We start from the raw sequence: 26,215 nt of genomic DNA, 5'->3' as shown, positions 1-26,215 counted from the left end.
CCCTCAGCACAATGGCATCGTGGAGCGCAAGAACATGACTCTTATTGAGATGGCTCGTACGATGCTTGATGAATACAAGACACCATGAAAGTTTTAGCTTGAAGCCATTGACACTGCATGCCACATCATTAATAGAGTTTATCTTCACAAGTTCTTCAAGAAAACATCGTATGAACTATTCACTGGTACGAAGCCAAATGTAAGTTATTTCAAAGTCTTTTGTGCTAGGTTCTGGATAAGGGATCCACATCCCACTTCCAAATTTGCACCGAAAGCACATGAGGGTTTTGTGCTTGGCTATGGAAAGGATTTGCACACCTATAGAGTCTTCAATCTCTTTCACTACAAAGTGGTTGAAGCTGTATATGTGCGGTTTGATGAGACTGATGGTCACAAAGAGAGCACCTGTCAAATGTGCTAGATGAATTGCCCACTAGTGATTCCATCAAGCTAATGTGTACTAGAGAAATCATACCCACCAAGGAACACTACTGCAGGATGCTGCTAACGCGACACTACGATCAGAGACCCTTTCATGAAACTATGTGCGATGCATCAATCACAAACAGGGATGTAAAAAACGTCAAAAAAGGTGCAAAATGTTTGCAATGGAGGATGCATCAAACACGGTTCAGATTTTAGTTGCATGTGCGATCCAGGGCATACGGTTCAGTCCAATGAACTATTTCTGATGAGGCGGAACAAAAGAAATGGGCAGCCTCATGAAGGTGTGTGCGATATAGAGCATACGGTTCACTCGGATGAACTGTTTGTGATTAGGTAACATAAAAGAAACGGGCAGCCCGATGAAGGTGTGTGCGATATACAGCATGCGATTCACTCGGATGAACTGTTTGTGATTAGGCAACACAAAAGAAACGGTCAGCCAGATCAAGGTGTGTGTGATTGAGGGCATACGCTTCAGAAGGATTAACTGTTTGCGATTAGGCAACATAACAGAAATGGGTAAGCCAGATCAAAGTGTCTGCGATTGATGGCATACACTTCACATGGATGAACTGTTTACGATTAGCCACAACAAACTGAAACAGTTAGATAGATCAACGTGTGTGCGCTAGATGGGCACACCCATTCTAATTAAAAGAAGCATTCACGATGGTAATAACGAGTGTGCACGGTTGTTGGAACAAGACGTGTGCTGAAATTGCCTATTGCGGTGCACCCTATGGTGCGAACGCCACGTACGCGGCCGAGAAGGCGTACGTGCCCACGTTAGGCCTTCCGGGAATAGTGCCGCACTTATAACCGTCAGTAAAGTTTGAGCATGCGTCCCGTCACAATTTTTTTAGAAGAATAGAGAGGTCGCGTCCCATCACATTCCAAATTGCAAACCTATTCATACCGATCAAAACCTAAACAGTTTCCCACTTTGGAGCGTATTACTATGCGGTTATAAATACTACTACTCCAAGATGACTGCACATTCCTCCTCAACTCCTCATCCACAAAAAGTCAAAAACAAACAAGTCATTCATCATCGTTCCCTTGCGTCCGCCATGGCCAGCATGAGTTCTGGGTCGAGAGATTGCCACCAGGGAGAGGCGAGCTTGGAAGCGGGAGCACGAGAGATGTCCCGCCTTGCCGCAAAAGCAGCCAACTTGTCCCGCCGAACGACCATAGCAGCAGACAGGTCCCGCCGCGCCGCCGAAGCAACACGGAGGACCCGCTGCGCCGTCGATGCAGCAAACTGGTCCGGCCGCGCCGCGGAAGCAGAAGAGATGTCCCGCCGCGCCGCGAATGCAGCAGAGATGTCCTCCCCTGCCGCGGCGGCCTGGGAAAATGTCTCGCGGGCAGGCGAGGACTCTTACAGGCGCATGTGTGCCCTCGTCCTTAGGCAGATGGATCAGATCTCCAGGTGGGAGATGTTGTAGGATGACCTGAAAGCCTCGTTTGAACAGTCTACCCACGTCATTCGGCAACTAAATGAGAGCAATGCGAAGCTCCGGGCTGAGCGCGACCTGCTGAGGGCGAAGATCGTCAGAAGTGCAGAGCAGCAGGAGCAGACCACTGCCTTGTTGAAGAGGACCGGCGTCATCACCGAGAAACTTATGGACGAGAATGTCATGCTGCGCATCGAGCGCAGAAGGCTAGTGGAGTAATCCGTGGATGCTCTCAAGCAGCATCTTGAGGACAAGAAAGAGCTCGTCGCCGCTCGCCGCGGAGACTAGTTCTCGCGGCCTACAGGAAGGCATTGAGAAAGTAGAGATCAGTGAGCCAGATCATTGTCTTCCTTCTTCTTTTGCCCTTGTGTATTTCAGGCGTTGCAGCATGTGGCTTTTTTTAATTATGTTTCTCAATATGTAAGACAATTATTATCCACTGTCATCGTCCTTATATTCATCATGCTTGCTATAAGTCGCAGTCGATGCTATATAGGTCCATCGGATCTTACATCAAGATCCGTGCAAAACATTCTTTTCGGATTTTCATTTTTCTCTCTTAAATCTCAGTCGAGTGAGACATATAGCCACACCGTAGAACAGGTGCTCGGGCGCCATTAATGGAGACGTTGGGAGGGAGGTGTGCGATGGGTAGCGGTCAAAGGGCTCTCCTCCCGATGAGCACGCGCAGGGGTCTGATCGCACGCCTCCCATACTCAAATAGCTACCCCGCACGGCACCTCCTAGGCAATAAAAAAAGGGGACGCATGGCCGCACGTAATTGGTAAGTCCACGGTTTCAATAATACTTGTGTTTCCGATTTGTAACGTGAGAGCACTTGTTCCAAAATGACTTTGTTGATTGTTAATGTGTGGGCCTTCGCAAATCGGACAGAAAAATTACCACAGCATGTTGGTGCCATGTTATGAGACCATGCCAAGTTTCATGATTTTCAGGCGTGTTTTGGAATTACGGGAATTAAGAAACCAAATTTCTCAATCTTTCCGGCCGAGCCACGATGCCCAGATGTTTGAATTTCACTCCCATCTCTTGCATGGGACCTAGAAATTCACCCAAGGACACACATGTGATTTTTTCAAACAACTTTGGTGCACTGGAGCATGTGCTTGTAGTTCAAATTTGAATTATGCACATTAAATGCCCAGAAACTCAATTAATGTATAAAAAAGGCCAACCGAACCCGGAATAATTCCAAAATTTAGCACGGTACTTCTATTTGGTCTAACCTGGCTGTGTAAAAAATTAAGGCGGGAGAAGGCAGTGTACGTATGTCGTTTCGCACACGGAGGTGACACGTTCCCTCTCGGAACCACGAGCCTTCTTGAGGGAAGCTCTGGTTTGCAAGAAGCTTACACCCAAAGCTTGTCCCAATTCGGCCAAAAAAATTACCGCAGCATGTTGGTGCCATGTCATGACACCATGCCAAGTTTTATGATTTTCACGCGTGTTTTGGAATTACAGGAATTAAAAAACCAAGTTTCTCAATCTTTCCGGCCGAGCGACGACGCCCAGATGTTTGAATTTCACTCCCATCTCTTGCATGGGACCTAGAAATTCACCCAAGGACACACATGTGCTTTTTCAAACAACTTTGGTGCACTGGAGCATGTGCTTGTAGTTCAAATTTGAATTATGCACATTAAATGCCTAGAAACTCAATTAATGTATAAAACAGGCGAAACGAGCCCGGAATAATTCCAAAATTTAGCACGGTACTTCTATTTGGTCTAATCTGGCTGTGTAAAAAAATTAAGGCGGGAGAAGGCAGTGTACGTATGTCGTTTCACACACGGAGGTGACACGTTCCCTCTCGGAACCACGAGCCTTCTTGAGGGAAGCTCTTGTTTGCAAGAAGCTTACACCAAAGCTTGTCCCAATTCGGCCAAAAAAATTACCGCAGCATGTTCGTGCCATGTCATAACACCATGCCAAGTTTCATGATTTTCAGGCGTGTTTTGGAATTACAGGAATTAAAAAACCAAGTTTCTCAATCTTTCCGGCCGAGCCACGACGCCCAGATGTTTGAATTTCACTCCAATCTCTTGCATGGGACCTAGAAATTCACCCAAGGACACACATGTGATTTTTCAAACAACTTTGGTGCACTGGAGCTTGTGATTGTAGTTCAAATTTGAATTATGCACATTAAATGCCCAGAAACTCAATTAATGTATAAAAAGGCGAAACGAGCCCGGAATAATTCCAAAATTTAGCACGGTACTTCTATTTGGTCTAATCTGGCTGTGTAAAAAAATTAAGGCGGGAGAAGGCAGTGTACGTATGTCATTTCGCACACGGAGGTGACACGTTCCCTGTCGGGACCCCGATTCTAAGTCACACCGATCTAGCATGTAACACCTCATATCACTTTGCGGCCTCACGCACGGTATTCCCACGGGTGTCGCCTTACCATGGCCCGGGACCATTTGCGCCTTTTGGCTCACGTATATGATAGTGTCGCTAGCATCCATATAACAAAGAACCCGGGCCGACATGACTAGTCGTGAACCTAAAGTGGCACTAACTTACGGGGACAGGCATACATGAAACAACATCGAGCATGTTGGTCAGCAGCGTGTGAATCCGGGCTGTAGCAACTGGGCTAACAGGACTCTGGGAACCCGGGCTGTAGCAGGCTAGGCAGGACTCCGGATGTCACCGCGTGACATTTCCCCGAAGGGACAGACACAGGAACGAAGTGAATCACATGCCGGCCAGTCTAAGTGTTCCGGAGCAGTAGTGCTGGGCTAGCAGGACTCCGGTAAACCGGGCTGTAGCGGACTACCATGGCTCGGTGGAAGCACTAGACTACATTTCCCCATAAGAGAGGCTACCAAGGATATACAACTAGGTTGTCGGATCCCACACATAGCAATACACGTTACACGTACGCATAACATGCAAGTATGCGCTGTACAACATGGCATCACAACATAACGCAAACTCATATAGATAAAAGGCCCAGAAGAGCCACATAGCATTAAGTACAAACAGGGGTCACATGACCCATCATTCAGAGCATACAAGCAACGGAAGCATTACATGTCTGAGTACAGACAACTACAAAAGAAAAGGGCGAGAAGCCTGACTATCTACAAGCCCCTCCCAAGGGTACAAGATCGTAGCTGAGGTACAAGCTACTCGTCGAAGTCCAAGCGGAACTACTAATAAGACTGAAGTCTCCGCTGCAAAAACATAAATAAAGCAACATGAGTACAAAGGTACTCAGCAAGACTTACATCAGATCCTATCATACATGCATTTGTATCAAGAAGGTAGTGTGGGGTTTAGTTGCAGCAAGCCAGCTTTGACTCAGTGGCTATCCTGTTCTACGACTACGAGAAACTTCTTTGAGGTAAGAAGGCGCACACGAGTCCACTGATCACCACCTCAATACACCACTATGGATTCATTCCCGTCTCACTACGAGAAGCCATCCATAGCACTCACACTTATCTTGAGCATTTTAGAGTATCCACTTCAAGTTGTCTATGTACCACGTAAGCATCCAAGAAGTCCATAACCGAGGACACGGCTATTCGAATAGATCATGATAACCCTGCAGGGGTGTACTGCTCACACACGCTCTCGCCACTTACCGCCATGTACACGTCATGTACCTCGGCAACCTTCAAGCGGAAGCCTGGCGAGGGTGTCGGCCACGACCTGACTAACCACACAAGACTCTAGTCCAGGTTTATCGCCTATTCGGGTTCCATCCGCAAGGAGATCCGGCCGGGGTGTCGCTCACGGCCCCAAACGATGTGTGCAGGGTTCCCGAGCCCACCATCCGGGTGCCACTCGGTACACCGGGCCACGTGTGCCTAGTCTGTCCCAAGCCCACCCTGCCGGGTGCCACTCGGTAGAAAAATAGCACTACCTACAAACACCAGAAACTAGTTGCAACTCCTGGACAGAGATCAAGTTGGTTAATAAGTCGAGAGGGGCACTTAAGCATTCCAATGTGTGGTAGTAGCTAGTCATTGGACAACATACACAGAACTCAGTGCTTAAGGACGGTTCCAGTGAGACAACCCACCATGTACTCCTACATGGCTTCTCACCGCTACCTTTACCAAATCGTGTTCACACACTTAACTCTCAGCACCAGAACATATCGTAACACTCCAATTCATTCCCAATGAACCAGACCTGACACAACTCTAAGCAATAGCAGGCAAGGCATGGTAGGAACACAACATGGCTCAACCAACTCCTACACATGCTAGTGGGTTTCAACTATTTACTGTGGCAATGACAGATCATGCAGAGGAATGGGTTCAACTACCGTAGCATAAAGTAGCAGTTGAATCGTTGTTGTCCTAATGCAGTAAAAGAGAGCAGGAGCGAGAGAGTAGGATTGTATCGGAATGAACAAGGGGGGTTTGCTTGCCTGGTGGATCAACAGGGTGGCACTGCTCCTCAGACAGGTACTCTGGAACACTCTCCGGAGCAGGACCTATCGAGAAGGAACGGTGTCGACAATCAAAACACAATCATATGCAACAATATGATGCATGAATATGGCATGAATATGTGATGTATTTTGAGCCAATGCATTTAGCATTCAACTTGGAAGAGATCCATTTGAACCAAAGGTTCAAATGCAACTCTAATTAAGTCCTTATATATGCCATTTATATGTTTTCACTATACAGTAGGTATAAGTTGGTTTGTCATGCATGAAACTAGTACAGATGGATAGATTGCATTTTTCTGATAATTTTTCATATATAAATTATTTAAATCTGAGCTACGGTTGAATTTCTATGAATTTTAGAAGTTTTGAACATTTTCTGGAATTTCCTGATTTAATTTAAATCCAGAAAAAGGGTTTATTGCGTCAGCACTGCGTCATCATGACGTCAGCGGGTTAGCGGCGCTGACCAAGTCAAACCTGACGTGTGGGGTCCACACGTCAGTGACTCAGTGTTAACCGGAGGGGTTTTCTAGTTAATCTAAATTATTTAGCGGTGCTGGGGCCCATTGTCAGTGTCAGTGGGGGTAGATTAGAGGGTGATTAGCCTTAAGCTAATCACCTGACAAGTCGGGCCCACATGGCAGGCCGGAGAGGTCGTCGCCGGCGACCTCTGGACGCGGCGGCGTCCGCGATATAGGCCACGGGGGCGGCAGCTGAGGGCACCGGGGCGTAGCCCGGGCTCGTCCGCATCCAGGGGAGGCGACGGAAGGACGCGGGGATGCCGGAGCTCGCCGGAATCAAGCTCGGGGCGGCGACCAGAGCACGGGTTCGAGCGGGATGCGGCTACGAGGCACGGCAGGGGCTGCGGAGGTTCACTACGGCTTCCTGGCGTCACCAGGAGCACGGTGACGCGCTCGGGAGCGGCTAGTTTGGCTTCTGGTCACGGTGGCACCATGGACGGCGGCGAGGCGCTACGGCCGCAGCAAGGAGCGGTGCTGGAGCACGCAAAAGCAAGGGGGAGAAGAGGGGTTCGAGTCAGTGGCTCACGGTGAGGCCGGCGAGCAGATCAGCAGCTCGGGGGAGGCCCTGCAGGCGACGAGCGGCCGGTGGAGATCCGCGGCGGCCGGAGACGAAGATGGCGATGGCGACGGCTCCACGGGGCGCTCCGGCTTGCGTGGCTCGGCGGAGAGCTTCAGAGCGAGGAGGCGGAGCTCCTGGGCGTGCCGGAGAGGCGAGGGGGTGGCGGTGGCTACGGCAACGGTGGCCGGTGGCGACGGCAGCGCTCGGCCGTGAGAGAGAGAGCGAGGGGGAAGAGAGAATGGGCACGGGAGAGAGCGAGAGAGGTGCGGGGCGGCGCGTGGCGTCGTTCGGGCGATCCAGGCGACGAGGGGAGAAGCAGGAGGTGGCGCGCATGCGCGCGGGCGGCGAGCGCGTGCCCCTGTCCTCCTGGCGCGAGGAAGGGGACGACTGGCACGGCCAGCTGGCTAGGCCGGCCTGCTGGGCCGCTGGGCCAGGCCAGGTAAGTTTCCCCCTTTTTCCTAGTTTGTTTCTGTTTTCTAATTTTCTGACATTTGTTTGATTTAGTAGAAATACTAAACCATTTTATTTACTTCTGTCAATTTTGCAGGGACCTAAGGGATTAATCCAAAGCCCCTCACCAAAATTCAGAATTTTTGGACATATATAAAATATATAACATATATATATCCAATGCAAATAATTACTGCATTAATTCCAAATGGCCAAGATAAATATTTATGAGCTACTAAAAATATTGGTTTGATTTTTTATCTCTGTCCAATATTTTCACGGAGCAACATGAACATTTTCTTGGACCCTTTTGGAGCAATTTTTATCTGGGTCATTTCCAGAAATGATTCTGAGGGTTTCACAAATCCCCATTTCAAATTTAAATGAAATTTAGACATGATGCACACATGACTAGCTAGTCTAGGTCATACCAGAACTAGGGACGTGACAACTCGCCCCCACTTGAAAGAATCTCGTCCCGAGATTCAGGGGTCGATGGAAAGAAGGTGGGGTACTCAAGTCGAAGACGATCTTCTTGCTCCCAAGTAGCTTCTCTCTCGGAATGATGAGACCACTGAACCTTGAGAAACTTGATGTTCTGACGTCGGGTGACACGCTCTGCTTGATCAAGAATGCGAATAGGGTACTCTCGATATGTGAGGTTATCTTGGAGATCAAGCGTTTCGTGGTCCACTCCGCGGATGGGATCCGAGAAGCAACGCCTGAGTTGAGAGACGTGGAAGACATCATGGACTCGAGAAAGATGTGGGGGTAGTTCCAACTGGTAGGCAACCTCTCCTCGTTTAGCGAGAATGCGAAAAGGACCAATGTAACGAGGAGCCAACTTGCCCTTGATACCGAAACGATGGGTACCCTTTAGAGGAGTAACCCGAAGGTAAGCCTTGTCGCCAACTTCATAAGCCACTTCCTTATGACGACGGTCATACTGGCTCTTTTGACGAGACTGGGCTGTTTTCAAATTCTCACGAATGATGCGAACTTGCTCTTCTGCTTCCTGGATCATGTCCGGTCCAAAGAATTGTCTTTCACCGGTTTCTGACCAGTTCAAAGGTGTTCGACATCTTCGTCCATACAGAATCTCGAAAGGAGCTTTCTTAAGACTGGATTGATAGCTATTGTTATAAGCAAACTCGGCGAAAGGTAGGCATTTCTCCCAATCCATACCGAATGAGATAACGCAAGCTCTAAGCATGTCTTCGAGAATTTGGTTGACCCTTTCCACCTGACCACTTGATTGAGGGTGGAAAGCGGTACTGAAGGAAAGATGGGTGCCCATGGCAGTTTGGAAACTCTCCCAGAAATGAGAAGTGAAGAGACTACCACGGTCTGAATTGATCTCTAGTGGAACACCATGAAGTGACACTATTCGAGAAATATATAAGTCAGCGAGCTGACTAGCAGTGATACTCTCTCGAACAGGTAGGAAGTGAGCCACTTTGGAAAGACGATCAATGACTACGAAGATAGCGTTATTCCCTTTCTTGGTCCTGGGAAAGCCGGTGATGAAGTCCATACCAACTTTATCCCATTTCCACTCAGGAATGGCTAAAGGTTGAAGGGTGCCAGCAGGCCTTTGATGTTCTGCCTTAACGCGACGACAAACGTCACAGTTAGCAATGAACTGAGCGATTTCTCTCTTCATCCTAGTCCACCAGAACCTCTGGCGTAGGTCCTGATACATCTTAGTACTACCGGGATGAATCGTGAGAGGGGATTCATGTGCCTCCTTAAGGATCAATTGTCGCAGATGTTGATTCTTGGGAACCACCAAGCGATTCTCAAAGAAAACAGCACCTCGATCATCCATAGAGAAACATCCACCAACTCCCTTCTTAATGTTTCTCTTGATGCGGGTAACACCCCTATCAAACTTCTGGTCAGAAATGATCTGATCCTCAAGGGTAGGTTTCGCCACCAAGGTAGAAAGGAATCCTTGAGGAGCAATGTGAAGGTTAAGCTTACAGAATTCCTCATGGAGAAGTGGTTGGCCCTGCTGCAACATAAGATTGTTGCAATAGGACTTACGACTTAGCGCATCAGCCATGACATTGCCCTTGCCTGGGGTGTAGGTAATCCCTAAGTCGTAATCTGAGATCAACTCCAACCAACGTCTTTGCCTAAGGTTCAAATCTGGTTGGGTGAAGATATACTTGAGACTCTGGTGATCGGTGTAAATCTCGCAACGTTTACCGAGAAGGTAATGTCGCCATGTCTTAAGTGCATAGACTACGGCTGCAAGCTCTAGATCATGTGTAGGATAATTCTCCTCATGTGGATGCAACTGTCGAGATGCATAGGCAATCACATGACGATCCTGCATAAGAATGCAGCCTAGTCCCTGTCGTGAGGCGTCGCAGTAGATAACAAAGTCTTTAGTGAAATCCGGTGGCACAAGTATGGGGGCAGAAGTCAGGCGTCTTTTCAGTTCCTGAAAACTGTATTCACACTGTGGGGACCACTCAAACTTTTTATCTTTCTTGAGAAGTTCCGTGAGGGGTTTGGCTACTTTGGAGAAGTTTTCAACGAAGCGGCGACAATAACTGGCTAGACCAAGGAAACTCCTAACTTGTTTAACTGTTTCAGGTGGAGTCCAATCAAGAACGGCCTGAACTCTCTCAGGATTGACAGCAATGCCCTTACCAGAGATCACGTGGCCTAGGTAGGTCACTTCTGGCAACCAAAATTCGCACTTGGAGAACTTGGCATAAAGGCGGTGCTCTCTGAGTTTTTCTAACACAAGTCTAAGATGTTCGGCATGCTCTTCCTCGTTCTTCGAGTAGATAAGGATATCATCGAGGTAAACCACGACGAACTTGTCTAAGTACTCCATGAAGATCGAGTTCATCAAGCGGGAGAATGTGGCTGGAGCATTGGTTAGACCGAAAGACATGACGGTGTACTCGTACTGGCCATAACGAGTGACAAAAGCCGTCTTAGGAATGTCCCCGTTTCTAATCTTGATTTGGTGGTAGCCTAACCTCAAATCCATCTTGGAAAAGACTGAGGATCCAGCGAGCTGATCATACAGGTCGTTGATCCTGGGGAGCGGATACTTGTTCTTTATCGTGACCAAATTAACGGGACGATAATCTACAACCATCCGGTCCGTACCATCCTTCTTCTTGACGAAGAGGACGGGGCAAGCCCAGGGAGAAGAACTAGGACGGATGAAACCCTTTTGCAAGGACTCATCAAGTTGTTTCTTAAGCTCAGCTAGTTCTAAAGGTGCCATCTTGTAAGGTCTCCTAGAGATTGGGGCGGTTCCTGGGATAAGATCTATGACAAACTCTACATCTCTGTCAGGTGGAATACCTGGCAGTTCCTCTGGAAAGACATCCGGAAAGTCACGGACTACCGGGATATCTTCAAGGTCTGGAAGAGGACTGGCATTAAGAGAATAGAGTTGACGCTTTGCAACTCTGGTGGAGACAGTGACTAACTTGCCAGATGGGTGTGTGAGTTGAACAGATCTGGTGTAACAATCAATCTTGGCATGATGAGCTGTCATCCAGTCCATACCCAAGATGATGTTAATATCTGTAGACTTGAGGGCTATAAGTGAGGCAAGGAATACAAGTCTGTCAACAAGGATTTCATTACCATGGCTTATTCTGGTAGTTTGCCATCTAGACCCTGGAGTTTGGACTTCAAGTGGAGTTGGCATATCACAAAATGACATGTCGTGCAAACGAGCATAGCCTTCAGAGATGAAGGAGTGAGATGCTCCAGTATCGAATAGAACCGAGGCTGGATGGCAAATGACAAGGAGTGTACCAAGAATGACATCCGGATCATCATGAGCGTCTTTAGCTGAGGCGTGATGCACACGTCCACGCTCAGTGGGAGCTGACTTGACACTGATCATCTTGCGTGATGGCTTACCACTGCCAACAGACTTCTCAGGCAGGGGTGGGGCATAGTTGGTTTGAGAGCAGTCACGTGCATAGTGTCCTGGCTTCCCGCATGTGAAGCAAGTCCCTGAAGTTGGATGTGGACCCGCATTGACAAGCGGTCTACCAATAGGCCTGGGTGGAGCATACTGCTGAACTAGGTGAGGCGCCACATAAGATGGCCTCGGTGCATATCCAGGTGGAAGAGCGGAGTTCGGAACCCAAATCCGGCGCTTATGAGAACTAGAACCAGTGGAAGGAACCAAATCACGGGTGTGCTTACGAGACTCCTCGTAGGTGAGCTGAGCTGTCTCCGCATTAATGGCCTTGTTCACAAGAGCCTGGAATGTATTGCAATGGTGCAGGTGGAGATCACGACGCAACTTGGTGTTGAGACCCTTCCGGAACCTAGCCTGCTTCTTAGCGTCCGTGGACACTTCTTCTGTAGCATAGCGGGCGAGGTTCTCAAACTCTCTACTGTAAGCATCAACAGCCATCTTACCCTGGGTAAAACTACAGAACTCTTCTCTCTTGCAGTCAATGAGAGCCTGAGGAATGTGATGCTCGCGGAAAGCCTCAGTGAAATCCCTCCAGGTCGGTATCTGGCCAGCTGGAAGCATAGCCTCATAGTTCTGCCACCAAAGACTAGCAGGACCTTCCAGGTGATATGCAGCATAAGTGACCTTGAACCTTCAGCTACGTTCACAGAACGCAGCTTGTGTGTGATACTACAGAGCCAGTCATCTGCATCGAGTGGTTCAATGGAATGATGGAAGGTTGGTGGTTTCAAACCAATGAAATCATAGATGGTCGCTGACTCTTTGCACTGAGGTGCGGTGTTCTCCTCGATACGTGCCAACAAGCGGTTAGACTCATGCTTGTTCCTCTCCATCTCTAACATAAACTCTGCCAACGAAGGCTGGTCGGGAGGATCCTCCTCATCCCTACCACCTCCGTGGTTCAGGCAACGAGCAACAAAACTTCGGTTAACTGACGACATCCTGAGAAGCGGAACCAAGGACGAGGTCAACAACAACTATAGGATGCAACATGTAGCATAAGAAAATTTAGTATCTCTCAAGCTCCTAGGACAATTCCGGCGGCGTAACGGCAGTAAAATGCTCAAAATGAGACATTCTGCAAAGGATGGGGTAACACCATACTCAACATCGTCAGTCAGGGTTCTGAGATATTACTAAACAGGCTACACCGGAGGTACTCAAACTGGGATATGACTCTGATCAACCAATCCTAAGAGACTACGGAGTAGTAACACGTGATCCTTATAGACAGAAGAGAAAGCCTAGTTCCTTAACCCCGTAGGAAAGATAGGATGACTCAGATCAGAAGGGCATGAGGTAAAAGAAGTAAAAAGAGCCTTACGTTCCCTTCCACAATCAATTCCCTTACATAACTAAAGAATTTCTAGACTCAACTTCGACCAGGTTGGCTTGGAAATCCTACAGGCAGTCAGGCTCTGATACCAGAGCTGTCGGGACCCCGATTCTAACTCACACCGATCTAGCATGTAACACCTCATATCACTTTGCGGCCTCACGCACGGTATTCCCACGGGTGTCGCCTTACCATGGCCCGGGACCGTTTGCGCCTTTTGGCTCACGTATATGATAGTGTCGCTAGCATCCATATAACAAAGAACCCGGGCCGACATGACTAGTCGTGAACCCAAAGTGGCACTAACTTACGGGGACAGGCATACATGAAACAACATCAAGCATGTTGGTCAGCAGCGTGTGAATCCGGGCTGTAGCAACTGGGCTAACAGGACTCCGGGAACCCGGGCTGTAGCAGGCTAGGCAGGACTCCGGATGTCACCGCGTGACATTTCCCCGAAGGGACAGACACAGGAACGAAGTGAATCACATGCCGGCCAGTCTAAGTGTTCCGGAGCAGTAGTGCTGGGCTAGCAGGACTCCGGTAACCCGGGCTGTAGCGGACTACCATGGCTCGGTGGAAGCACTAGACTACATTTCCCCATAAGAGAGGCTACCAAGGATAGACAACTAGGTTGTCGGATCCCACACATAGCAATACATGTTACACGTACGCATAACATGCAAGTATGCGCTGTACAACATGGCATCACAACATAACGCAAACTCATATAGATAAAAGGCCCAGAAGAGCCACATAGCATTAAGTACAAACAGGGGTCACATGACCTATCATTCAGAGCATACAAGCAACGGAAGCATTACATGTCTGAGTACAGACAACTACAAAAGAAAAGGGCAAGAAGCCTGACTATCTACAAGCCCCTCCCAAGGGTACAAGATCTTAGCTGAGGTACAAGCTACCCGTAGAGGTCCAAGCGGAGCTACTAATAAGACCGAAGTCTCCGCTGCAAAAACATAAATAAAGCAATATGAGTACAAAGGTACTCAGCAAGACTTACATCAGATCCTATCATACATGCATTTGTATCAAGAAGGTAGTGTGGGGTTTGGTTGCAGCAAGCCAGCTCTGACTCAGTGGCTATCCCGTTCTACGACTACGAGGAACTTCTTTGAGATAAGAAGGCGCACACGAGTCCACTAATCACCACCTCAATACACCACTATGGATTCATTCCCGTCTCACTACGAGAAGCCATCCATAGCACTCACACTTATCTTGAGCATTTTAGAGTATCCACTTCAAGTTGTCTATGTACCACGTAAGCATCCAAGAAGTCCATAACCGAGGACACGGCTATTCGAATAGATCATGATAACCCTGCAGGTGTGTACTACTCACACACGCTCTCGCCACTTACCGCCATGTACACGTCATGTACCTCGGCAACCTTCAAGCGGAAGCATGGCGAGGGTGTCGGCCACGACCTGACTAACCACACAAGACTCTAGTCCAGGTTTATCGCCTATTCGGGTTCCATCCGCAAGGAGATCCAGCCGGGATGTCGCTCACGGCCCCAAACGATGTGTGCAGGGTTCTCGAGCCCACCATCCGGGTGCCACTCGGTACACCGGGCCACGTGTGCCTAGTCTGTCCCAAGCCCACCCTGTCGGGTGCCACTCGGTAGAAAAATAGCACTACCTACAAACACCAGAAACTAGTTGCAACTCCTGGACAGAGATCAAGTTGGTTAATAAGTCGAGAGGGGCACTTAAGCATTCCAATGTGTGGTAGTAGCTAGTCATTGGACAACATACACAGAACTCAGTGCTTAAGGACGGTTCCAGTGAGACAACCCACCATGTACTCCTACATGGCTTCTCACCGCTACCTTTACCAAATCGTGTTCACACACTTAACTCTCAGCACCAGAACATATCGTAACACTCCAATTCATTCCCAATGAACCAGACCTGACACAACTCTAAGCAATAGCAGGCAAGGCATGGTAGGAACACAACATGGCTCAACCAACTCCTACACATGCTAGTGGGTTTCAACTATTTACTGTGGCAATGACAGGTCATGCAGAGGAATGGGTTCAACTACCGTAGCATAAAGTAGCAGTTGAATCGTTGTTGTCCTACTGCAGTAAAAGAGAGCAGGAGCGAGAGAGTAGGATTGTATCGGAATGAACAAGGGGGGTTTGCTTGCCTGGTGGATCAACAGGGTGGCACTGCTCCTCAGACAGGTACTCTGGAACACTCTCCGGAGCAGGACCTATCGAGAAGGAATGGTGTCGACAATCAAAACACAATCATATGCAACAATATGATGCATGAATATGGCATTAATATGTGATGCTGTTTGTGCTAATGCATCTAGCATTCATTTTGGGTGAAATCCATTTGAACCAAAGATTCAAATGCATCTCCAAAGTAAGCTCTAGCTATAAGTTGGTTTGTCATGCATGAAACTAGTACAGATGGATAGATTGCATTTTTCTGATCATTTTTCATATATAAATTATTTAAATCTGAGCTACGGTTGAATTTCTATGAATTTTAGAAGTTTTGAACATTTTCTAGAATTTCCTGATTTAATTTAAATCCAGAAAAAGGGTTTATTGTGTCAGCACTGCGTCATCATGACGTCAGCGGGTTAGCGGCGCTGACCAAGTCAAACCTGACGTGTGGGGTCCACACGTCAGTGACTCAGTGTTAACCGGAGGGGTTTTCTAGTTAATCCAAATTATTTAGTGGTGCTGGGGCCCATTGTCAGTGTCAGTGGGGTTGATTAGATGGTGATTAGCCTTAAGCTAATCACCTGACAAGTCGGGCCCACATGGCAGGCCGGAGAGGTCGTCGCCGGCGACCTCTGGACGCGGCGGCGTCCGCGATATAGGCCACGGGGGCGGCAGCTGAGGGCACCGGGGCGTAGCCCGGGCTCGTCCGCATCCAGGGGAGGCGACGAAAGGATGCGGGGATGCCGGAGCTCGCCGGAATCAAGCTCGGGGCGGCGACCAGAGCACAGGTTCGAGCGAGATGCGGCTACGAGATACGGCAGGGGCTGCGGAGGTTCACTACGGCTTCCTGGCGTCACCAGGAGCATGGTGACGCGCTCGCAAGCGGCTAGTTTGGCTTCTGGTCACGGTGGCACCATGGACGGCGGCGAGGCGCTACGGCCGCAGCAAGGAGCGGTGCTGGAGCATGCAAAAGCAAGGGGGAGAAGAGGGGTTCGAGTCAGTGGCTCACGGTGAGGCCGGCGAGCAGATCAGCAGCTCGGGGGAGGCCCTGCAGGCGACGAGCGGCCGGTGGAGATCTGCGGCGGCCGGAGACGAAGATGGCGATGCCGACGGCTCCACGGGGCGCTAAGGCTTGCGTGGCTCGGCGGAGAGCTTCAGAGCGAGGAGGCGGAGCTCCTGGGCGTGCCGAAGAGGCGAGGGGGTGGCGGTGGCTACGGCAACGGTGGCCGGTGGCGACGGCAGCGCTCGGCCATGAGAGAGAGCGCAGGGGAAGAGAGAATGGGCACGGGAGAGAGCGAGAGAGGTGCGGGGCGGCGCATGGCGTCGTTCGGGCGATCCAGGCGATGAGGGGAGAAGCAGGAGGTGGCGCGCATGCGCGCGGGCGGCGAGCGCGTGCCCCTGTCCTCCTGGCGCGAGGAAGGGGACGACTGGCACAGCCAGCTGGCTGGGCCGGCCTGCTGGGCCGCTGGGCCAGGCCAGGTAAGTTTCCCCCTTTTTCCTAGTTTGTTTCTGTTTTCTAATTTTCTGACATTTGTTTGATTTAGTAGAAATACTAAACCATTTTATTTACTTCTGTCAATTTTGCAGGGACCTAAGGGATTAATCCAAAGCCCCTCACCAAAATTCAGAATTTTTGGACATATATAAAATATATAACATATATATATCCGATGCAAATAATTACTGCATTAATTCCAAATGGCCAAGATAAATATTTATGAGCTCCTAAAAATATTGGTTTGATTTTTTTATCTCTGTCCAATATTTTCAGGGAGCAACATGAACATTTTCTTGGACCCTTTTGGAACAATTTTTATCTGGGTCATTTCCAGAAATGATTCTGAGGGTTTCACAAATCCCCATTTCAAATTTAAATGAAATTTAGACATGATGCACACATGACTAGCTAGTCTAGGTCATACCAGAACTAGGGACGTGACATTCCCTCTCGGAACCACGAGCCATCTTGAGGGAAGCTCCGGTTTGCAAGAAGCTTACACCAAAGCTTGTCCGAATTCGGCCAAAAAAATTACCGCAACATGTTGGTGCCATGTCATGAGACCATGCCAAGTTTCATTATTTTCATGCGTGTTTGGAATTACAGGAATTAAAAACCAAATTTCTCAATCTTTTCGGCTGAGCCACGACGTCCAGATGTTTGAATTTCACTCCCATCTCTTACATGGGACCTAGAAATTCACCCCAGGACACACTTGTGAATTTTCAAACAACTTTGGTGCACTGGAGCCTGTGCTTGTAGTTCAAATTTGAATTATGCACATTAAATGCCCAGAAACTCAATTAATGTATAAAAAGGCCAAACAAAATCGGAATAATTCCAAAATTTAGCACGGTACTTCTATTTGGTCTAATCTGGTTGTGTAAAAAAATTAAGGTGGGACAAGGCAATGTACGTATGTCGTTTCGCATACGGAGGTGACACGTTCCCACTCGGAACCACGAGCCTTCTTAAGGGAAGCTCCGGTTTGCGAGAAGCTTACACCAAAGCTTGTCCCAATTCGGCCAAAAATATTACCGCAGCATGTTGGTGCCATGTCATGAGACCATGCCAAGTTTCATGATTTTCAGGCGTGTTTTGGAATTACAGGAATTAAAAAACCAAGTTCTCCATCTTTCAGGCCGAGCCACGATGCCCAGATGTTTGAATTTCACTCCCATCTCTTGCATGGGACCTAGAAATTCACCCAAGGACACACAAGTGATTTTTCAAACAACTTTGGTGCACTGGAGCATGTGTTTGTAGTTCAAATTTGAGTTATGCACATTAAATGCCCAGAAACTCAATTAATGTATAAAAAGGCCAAACGAACCCGGAATAATTCCAAAATTCAGCACGGTACTTCTATTTGGTCTAATCTGGCTGTGTAAAAAAATTAAGGCGGGAGAAGGCAGTGTACGTATGTCATTTTTTCACACGGAGGTGACACGTTCCCTCTCGGAACCACGAACCTTCTTGAGGGAAGCTTCGGTTTGCAGGAAGCTTCCACCAAAGCTTGTCCTAATTCGGCCAAAAAAATTACCGCGGCATGTTGGTGCCATGTCATGACACCATGCCAAGTTTCATGATTTTCACGCGTGTTTTGGAATTACAGGAATTAAAAAACCAAGTTTCTCAATCTTTCCGGCCGAGCCACGATGCCCAGATGTTTGAATTTCACTCCCATCTCTTGCAAGGGACCTAGAAATTCACCCAAGGACACACATGTGATATTTCAAACAACTTTGGTGCACTAGAGCACGTGTTTGTAGTTCAAATTTGAATTATACACATTAAATGCGCAGAAACTCAATTAATGTATAAAAAAGGCCAAACGAACACGGAATAATTCCAAAATTTAGCACGATACTTCTATTTTGGTCTAATCTACCGGTGTAACAAAATTAAGGCGGGACAAGGCAGTGTACGTATGTCGTTTCGCACACGGAGGTGACACGTTCCCTCTCGGAACCAGGAGCCTTCTAGAGGGAAGCTCCGGTTTGCAAGAAGCCTACACCAAAGCTTGTCCCAATTCGGCCAAAAAAATTACCGCAGCATGTTGGTGCCATGTCATGAGACCATGCCAAGTTTCATGATTTTGAGCCGTGTTGTGGAATTATAGGAATTAAAAAACCAAGTTTCTCAATCTTTCCCTTGCGTCCACAAAAAGTCAAAAACGAACAAGTCATTCATCATCGTTCCCTTGCGTCCGCCATGGCTAGCGTGAGTTTTGGGTCGAGAGATTGCCACCAGGGAGAGGCGAGCTTGGAAGCGGGAGCACGAGAGATGTCCCGCCTCGCCGCAAAAGTAGCCAACTTGTCCCGCCGAACGGCCGTAGCAGCAGACAGGTCCCGCCGCGCCGCCGAAGCAACACGGAGGACCCGCTGCGCCGTCGATGCAGCAAACTGGTCCGGCCGTGCCGCGGAAGCAGAAGAGATGTCCCGCCGCGCCGCGAATGCAGCAGAGATGTCCTCCCCCGCCGCGGCGGCCTGGGAAAATGTCTCGCGGGCAGGCGAGGACTCTTACAGGCGCATGCGTGCCCTCGTCCTTAGGCAGATGGATCAGATCTCTAGGTGGGAGAGGTTGTAGGATGACCTGAAAGCTTCGTTTGAACAGTCTACCGACGTCATCCGGCAACTAAATGAGAGCAATGCGAAGCTCCGGGCCGAGCGCGACCTGCTGAGGGCGAAGATTGTCAGAAGTGCAGAGCAGCAGGAGCAGACCACTGCCTTGTTGAAGAGGACCGGCGTCATCACCGAGAAACTTATGGACGAGAATGTCATGCTGCGCATCGAGCGCGGAAGGCTAGTGGAGTAATCCGTGGATGATCTCAAGCAGCATCTTGAGGACAAGAAAGAGCTCGTTGCCGCTCGCGGCGGAGACTAGTTCTCGCGGCCTGCAGCAACGCATCGAGAAAGTAGAGATCAGTGAGCCAGATCGTTGTCTTCCTTCTTCTTTTGCCCTTGTGTATTTCGGGCGTTGCCGCATGTGGCTTTTTTAATTATGTTTCTCAATATGTAAGACAATTATTATCCACTGTCATCGTCCTTATTGTCATCATGCTTGCTATAAGTCACAGTCGATGCTATATAGGTCCATCGGATCTTACATCAAGATCCGTGCAAAACTTTATTTCGGATTTTCATTTTTCTCTCTTAAATCTCAGTCGAGTGAGACATATAGCCACACCGTAGAACAGGTGCTCGGGCGACCTTAAAGGAGACGTTGGGAGGGAGGTGTGCGACGGGTAGCGGTCAAAGGGCTCTCCTCCCGATGAGCACGCGCAGGGGTCTGATCGCACGCCTCCCATACTCAAATAGCTACCCCGCACGGCACCTCCTAGGCAATAAAAAAAGGGGACGCATGGCCGCACGTAATTGGTAAGTCCACGGTTTCAATAATACTTGTGTTTCCGATTTGTAACATGATAGCACTTGTTCCAAAATGACTTTGTTGATTGTTAATGTGTGGGCCTTCGCAAATCGGACAGAAAAATTATCACAGTATGTTGGTGCCATGTTATGAGACCATGCCAAGTTTCATGATTTTCAGGCATGTTTTGGAATTACGGGAATTAAGAAACCAAATTTCTCAATCTTTCCGGCCGAGCCACGACGCCCAGATGTTTGAATTTCATTCCCATCTCTTGCATGGGACCTAGAAATTCACCCAAGGACACACATGTGATTTTTTCAAACAACTTTGGTGCACTTGAGCACGTGTTTGTAGTTCAAATTTGAATTATACACATTAAATGCGCAGAAACTCAATTAATGTATAAAAAAGGCCAAACGTACACGGAATAATTCCAAAATTTAGCACGATACTTCTATTTTGGTCTAATCTACCTGTGTAAAAAAATTAAGGCGGGACAAGGCAGTGTACGTATGTCGTTTCGCACACGGAGGTGACACGTTCCCTCTCGGAACCAGGAGCCTTCTAGAGGGAAGCTCCGGTTTGCAAGAAGCCTACACCAAAGCTTGTCCCAATTCGGCCAAAAAAATTACCGCAGCATGTTAGTGCCATCTCATGAGACCATGCCAAGTTTCATGATTTTGAGCCGTGTTGTGGAATTACAGGAATTAAAAAACCAAGTTTCTCAATCTTTCCGGCCGAGCGACGACGCCCAGATATTTGAATTTCACTCCCATCTCTTGCATGGGATCTAGAAATTCACCCAAGGACACACATGTGCTTTTTCAAACAACTTTGGTGCACTGGAGCATGTGCTTGTAGTTCAAATTTGAATTATGCACATTAAATGCCCAGAAACTCAATTAATGTATAAAAAAGGCGAAACGAGCCCGGAATAATTCCAAAATTTAGCACGGTACTTCTATTTGGTCTAATCTGGCTGTGTAAAAAAATTAAGGCGGGAGAAGGCAGTGTACGTATGTCGTTTCACACACGGAGGTCACACGTTCCCTCTCGGAACCACGAGCCTTCTTGAGGGTAGCTCCTGTTTGCAAGAAGCTTACACCTAAGCTTGTCCCAATTCGGACAAAAAAATTACCGCAGCATGTTCGTGCCATGTCATAACACCATGCCAAGTTTCATGATTTTCAGGCATGTTTTGGAATTACAGGAATTAAAAAACCAAGTTTCTCAATCTTTCCGGCCGAGCCACGACGCCCAGATGTTTGAATTTCACTCCAATCTCTTGCATGGGACCTAGAAACTCACCCAAGGACACACATGTGATTTTTCAAACAACTTTGGTGCACTGGAGCTTGTGATTGTAGTTCAAATTTGAATTATGCACATTAAATGCCCAGAAACTCAATTAATGTATAAAAAGGCGAAACGAGCCCGGAATAATTCCAAAATTTAGCACGGTACTTCTATTTGGTCTAATCTGGCTATGTAAAAAAATTAAGGCGGGAGAAGGCAGTGTACGTATGTCATTTCGCACACGGAGGTGACACGTTCCCTCTCGGAACCACGAGCCATCTTGAGGGAAGCTCCGGTTTGCAAGAAGCTTACACCAAAGCTTGTCCCAATTTGGCTAAAAAAATTACCGCAACATGTTGGTGCCATGTCATGAGACCATGCCAAGTTTCATGATTTTCAGGCGTGTTTGGAATTACAGGAATTAAAACCAAATTTCTCAATCTTTCCGGCTGAGCGATGACGCCCAGATGTTTGAATTTCACTCCCATCTCTTGCATGGAACCTAGAAATTCACCCAAGGACACACATGTGCTTTTTCAAACAACTTTGGTGCACTGGAGCATGTGCTTGTAGTTCAAATTTGAATTATGCACATTAAATACCCAGAAACTCAATTAATGTATAAAAAAGGCGAAATGAGCCCAGAATAATTCCAAAATTTAGCAATGTACTTCTATTTGGTCTAATCTGGCTGTGTAAAAAAATTAAGGTGGGAGAAGGCAGTGTACGTATGTCGTTTCACACACGAAGGTGACACGTTCCCTCTCGGAACCACGAGCCTTCTTGAGAGAAGCTCCTGTTTGCAAGAAGCTTACACCAAAGCTTGTCCCAATTTGGCCAAAAAATGTACCGCAGCATGTTCGTGCCATGTCATAACACCATGCCAAGTTTCAAGATTTTCAGGCGTGTTTTGAAATTACAGGAATTAAAAAACCAAGTTTCTCAATCTTTCCGGCCGAGCCACGACGCCCAGATGTTTGAATTTCACTCCAATCTCTTGCATGGGATCTAGAAATTCACCCAAGGACACACAAGTGATTTTTCAAACAACTTTGGTGCACTGGAGCATGTGTTTGTAGTTCAAATTTGAGTTATGCACATTAAATGCCCAGAAACTCAATTAATGTATAAAAAGGCCAAACGAACCCGGAATAATTCCAAAATTCAGCACGGTACTTCTATTTGGTCTAATCTGGCTGTGTAAAAAAATTAAGGCGGGAGAAGGCAGTGTACGTATGTCATTTTTTCACACGGAGGTGACACGTTCCCTCTCGGAACCACGAACCTTCTTGAGGGAAGCTTCGGTTTGCCGGAAGCTTCCACCAAAGCTTGTCCTAATTCGGCCAAAAAAATTACCGCGGCATGTTGGTGCCATGTCATGACACCATGCCAAGTTTCATGATTTTCACGCGTGTTTTGGAATTACAGGAATTAAAAAACCAAGTTTCTCAATCTTTCCGGCCGAGCCACGATGCCCAGATGTTTGAATTTCACTCCCATCTCTTGCATGGGACCTAGAAATTCACCCAAGGACACACATGTGATATTTCAAACAACTTTGGTGCACTAGAGCACGTGTTTGTAGTTCAAATTTGAATTATACACATTAAATGCGCAGAAACTCAATTAATGTATAAAAAAGGCCAAACGTACACGGAATAATTCCAAAATTTAGCACGATACTTCTATTTTGGTCTAATCTACCTGTGTAAAAAAATTAAGGCGGGACAAGGCAGTGTACGTATGTCGTTTCGCACACGGAGGTGACACGTTCCCTCTCGGAACCAGGAGCCTTCTAGAGGGAAGCTCCGGTTTGCAAGAAGCCTACACCAAAGCTTGTCCCAATTCGGCCAAAAAAATTACCGCAGCATGTTGGTGCCATCTCATGAGACCATGCCAAGTTTCATGATTTTGAGCCGTGTTGTGGAATTACAGGAATTAAAAAACCAAGTTTCTCAATCTTTCCCTTGCGTCCACAAAAAGTCAAAAACAAACAAGTCATTCATCATCGTTCCCTTGCGTCCGCCATGGCCAGCGTGAGTTCTGGGTCGAGAGATTGCCACCAAGGAGAGGCGAGCTTGGAAGCGGGAGCACGAGAGATGTCCCGCCTCGCCGCAAAAGCAGCCAACTTGTCCCGCCGAACGGCCGTAGCAGCAGGCAGGTCCCGCCGTGCCGCCAAAGCAACATGGAGGACCCGCTGCGTCGTCGATGCAGCAAACAGGTCCGGCCGCGCCGCGGATGCAGAAGAGATGTCCCGCCGCGCCGCGAATGCAGCAGAGATGTCCTCCCCCGCCGCGGCGGCCTGGGAAAATGTCTCGCGGGCAGGCGAGGACTCTTACAGGCGCATGCGTGCCCTCGTCCTTAGGCAGATGGATCAGATCTCCAGGTGGGAGAGGTTGTAGGATGACCTGAAAGCTTCGTTTGAACAGTCTACCGACGTCATCCGGCAACTAAATGAGAGCAATGCGAAGCTCCGAGCCAAGCGCGACCTGCTGAGGGCGAAGATTGTCAGAAGTGCAGAGCAGCAGGAGCAGACCACTGCCTTGTTGAAGAGGACCGGCGTCATCACCGAGAAACTTATGGACGAGAATGTCATGCTGCGCATCGAGCACAGAAGGCTAGTGGAGTAATCCGTGGATGCTCTCAAGCAGCATCTTGAGGACAAGAAAGAGCTCGTTGCCGCTCGCCGCGGAGACTAGTTCTCGCGGCCTGCAGCAACGCATCGAGAAAGTAGAGATCAGTGAGCCAGATCGTTGTCTTCCTTCTTCTTTTGCCCTTGTGTATTTCGGGCGTTGCCGCATGTGGCTTTTTTAATTATGTTTCTCAATATGTAAGACAATTATTATCCACTGTCATCGTCCTTATATTCATCATGCTTGCTATAAGTCACAGTCGATGCTATATAGGTCCATCGGATCTTACATCAAGATCCGTGCAAAACTTTCTTTTCGGATTTTCATTTTTCTCTCTTAAATCTCAGTCGAGTGAGACATATAGCCACACCGTAGAATAGGTGCTCGGGCGCCATTAATGGAGACGTTGGGAGCGAGGTGTGCGACGGGTAGCAGTCAAAGGGCTCTCCTCCCGATGAGCACGCGCAGGGGTATGATCGCACGCCTCCCATACTCAAATAGCTAACCCGCACGGCACCTCCTAGGTAATAAAAAAGGGCACGCATGGCCGCACGTAATTGGTAAGTCCACGGCTTCAATTATACTTGTGTTTCCGATTTGTAACGTGATAGTACTTGTTCCAAAATGACTTTGTTGATTGTTAATGTGTGGGCCTTCGCAAATCGGACAGAAAAATTACCACAGCATGTTGGTGCCATGTTATGAGACCATGCCAAGTTTCATGATTTTCAGGCGTGTTTTGGAATTACGGGAATTAAGAAACCAAATTTCTCAATCTTTCCGGCCGAGCCACGACGCCCAGATGTTTGAATTTCACTCCCATCTCTTGCATGGGACCTAGAAATTCACCCAAGGACACACATGTGATTTTTTCAAACAACTTTGGTGCACTGGAGCATGTGCTTGTAGTTCAAATTTGAATTATGCACATTAAATGCCCAGAAACTCAATTAATGTATAAAAAAGGCCAAACGAACCCGGAATAATTCCAAAATTTAGCACAGTACTTCTATTTGGTCTAACCTGGCTGTGTAAAAAAATTAAGGCGGGAGAAGGCAGTGTACGTATGTCGTTTCGCACACGGAGGTGACACGTTCCCTCTCGGAACCACAAGCCTTCTTGAGGGAAGCTCTGGTTTGCAAGAAGCTTACACCAAAGCTTGTCCCAATTCGGCCAAAAAAATTACCGCAGCTTGTTGGTGCCATGTCATGACACCATGGCATGTTTTATGATTTTCACGCGTGTTTTGGATTTATAGGAATTAGAAAACCAAGTTTCTCAATCTTTCCGGCCGAGCGACGACGCCCAGATGTTTGAATTTCACTCCCATCTCTTGCATGGAACCTAGAAATTCACCCAAGGACACACATGTGCTTTTTCAAACAACTTTGGTGCACTGGACCATGTGCTTGTAGTTCAAATTTGAATTATGCACATTAAATGCCCAGAAACTCAATTAATGTATAAAAAAGGCGAAATGAGCCCGAAATAATTCCAAAATTTAGCTTTGTACTTCTATTTGGTCTAATCTGGCTGTGTAAAAAAATTAAGGCAGGAGAAGGCAGTGTACGTATGTCGTTTCACACACGGAGGTGACACGTTCCCTCTCGGAACCACGAGCCTTCTTGAGGGAAGCTCTTGTTTGCAAGAAGCTTACACCAAAGCTTGTCCCAATTCGGCCAAAAAAATTACCGCAGCATGTTCGTGCCATGTCATAGCACCATGCCAAGTTTCATGATTTTCAGGCGTGTTTTGGAATTACAGGAATTAAAAAACCAAGTTTCTCAATCTTTCCGGCCGAGCCACGACGCCCAGATGTTTGAATTTCACTCCAATCTCTTGCATGGGACCTAGAAATTCACCCAAGGACACACATGTGATTTTTCAAACAACTTTGGTGCATGGAGCTTGTGATTGTAGTTCAAATTTGAATTATGCACATTAAATGCCCAGAAACTCAATTAATGTATAAAAAGGCGAAACGAGCCCGGACTAATTCCAAAATTTAGCACGGTACTTCTATTCGGTC

Source organism: Triticum aestivum, chromosome 6D, assembly GCF_018294505.1.
Source record: "Triticum aestivum cultivar Chinese Spring chromosome 6D, IWGSC CS RefSeq v2.1, whole genome shotgun sequence".
Taxonomy (NCBI): domain Eukaryota; kingdom Viridiplantae; phylum Streptophyta; class Magnoliopsida; order Poales; family Poaceae; genus Triticum; species Triticum aestivum.
Note: the sequence above shows the minus strand (reverse complement) of the source record.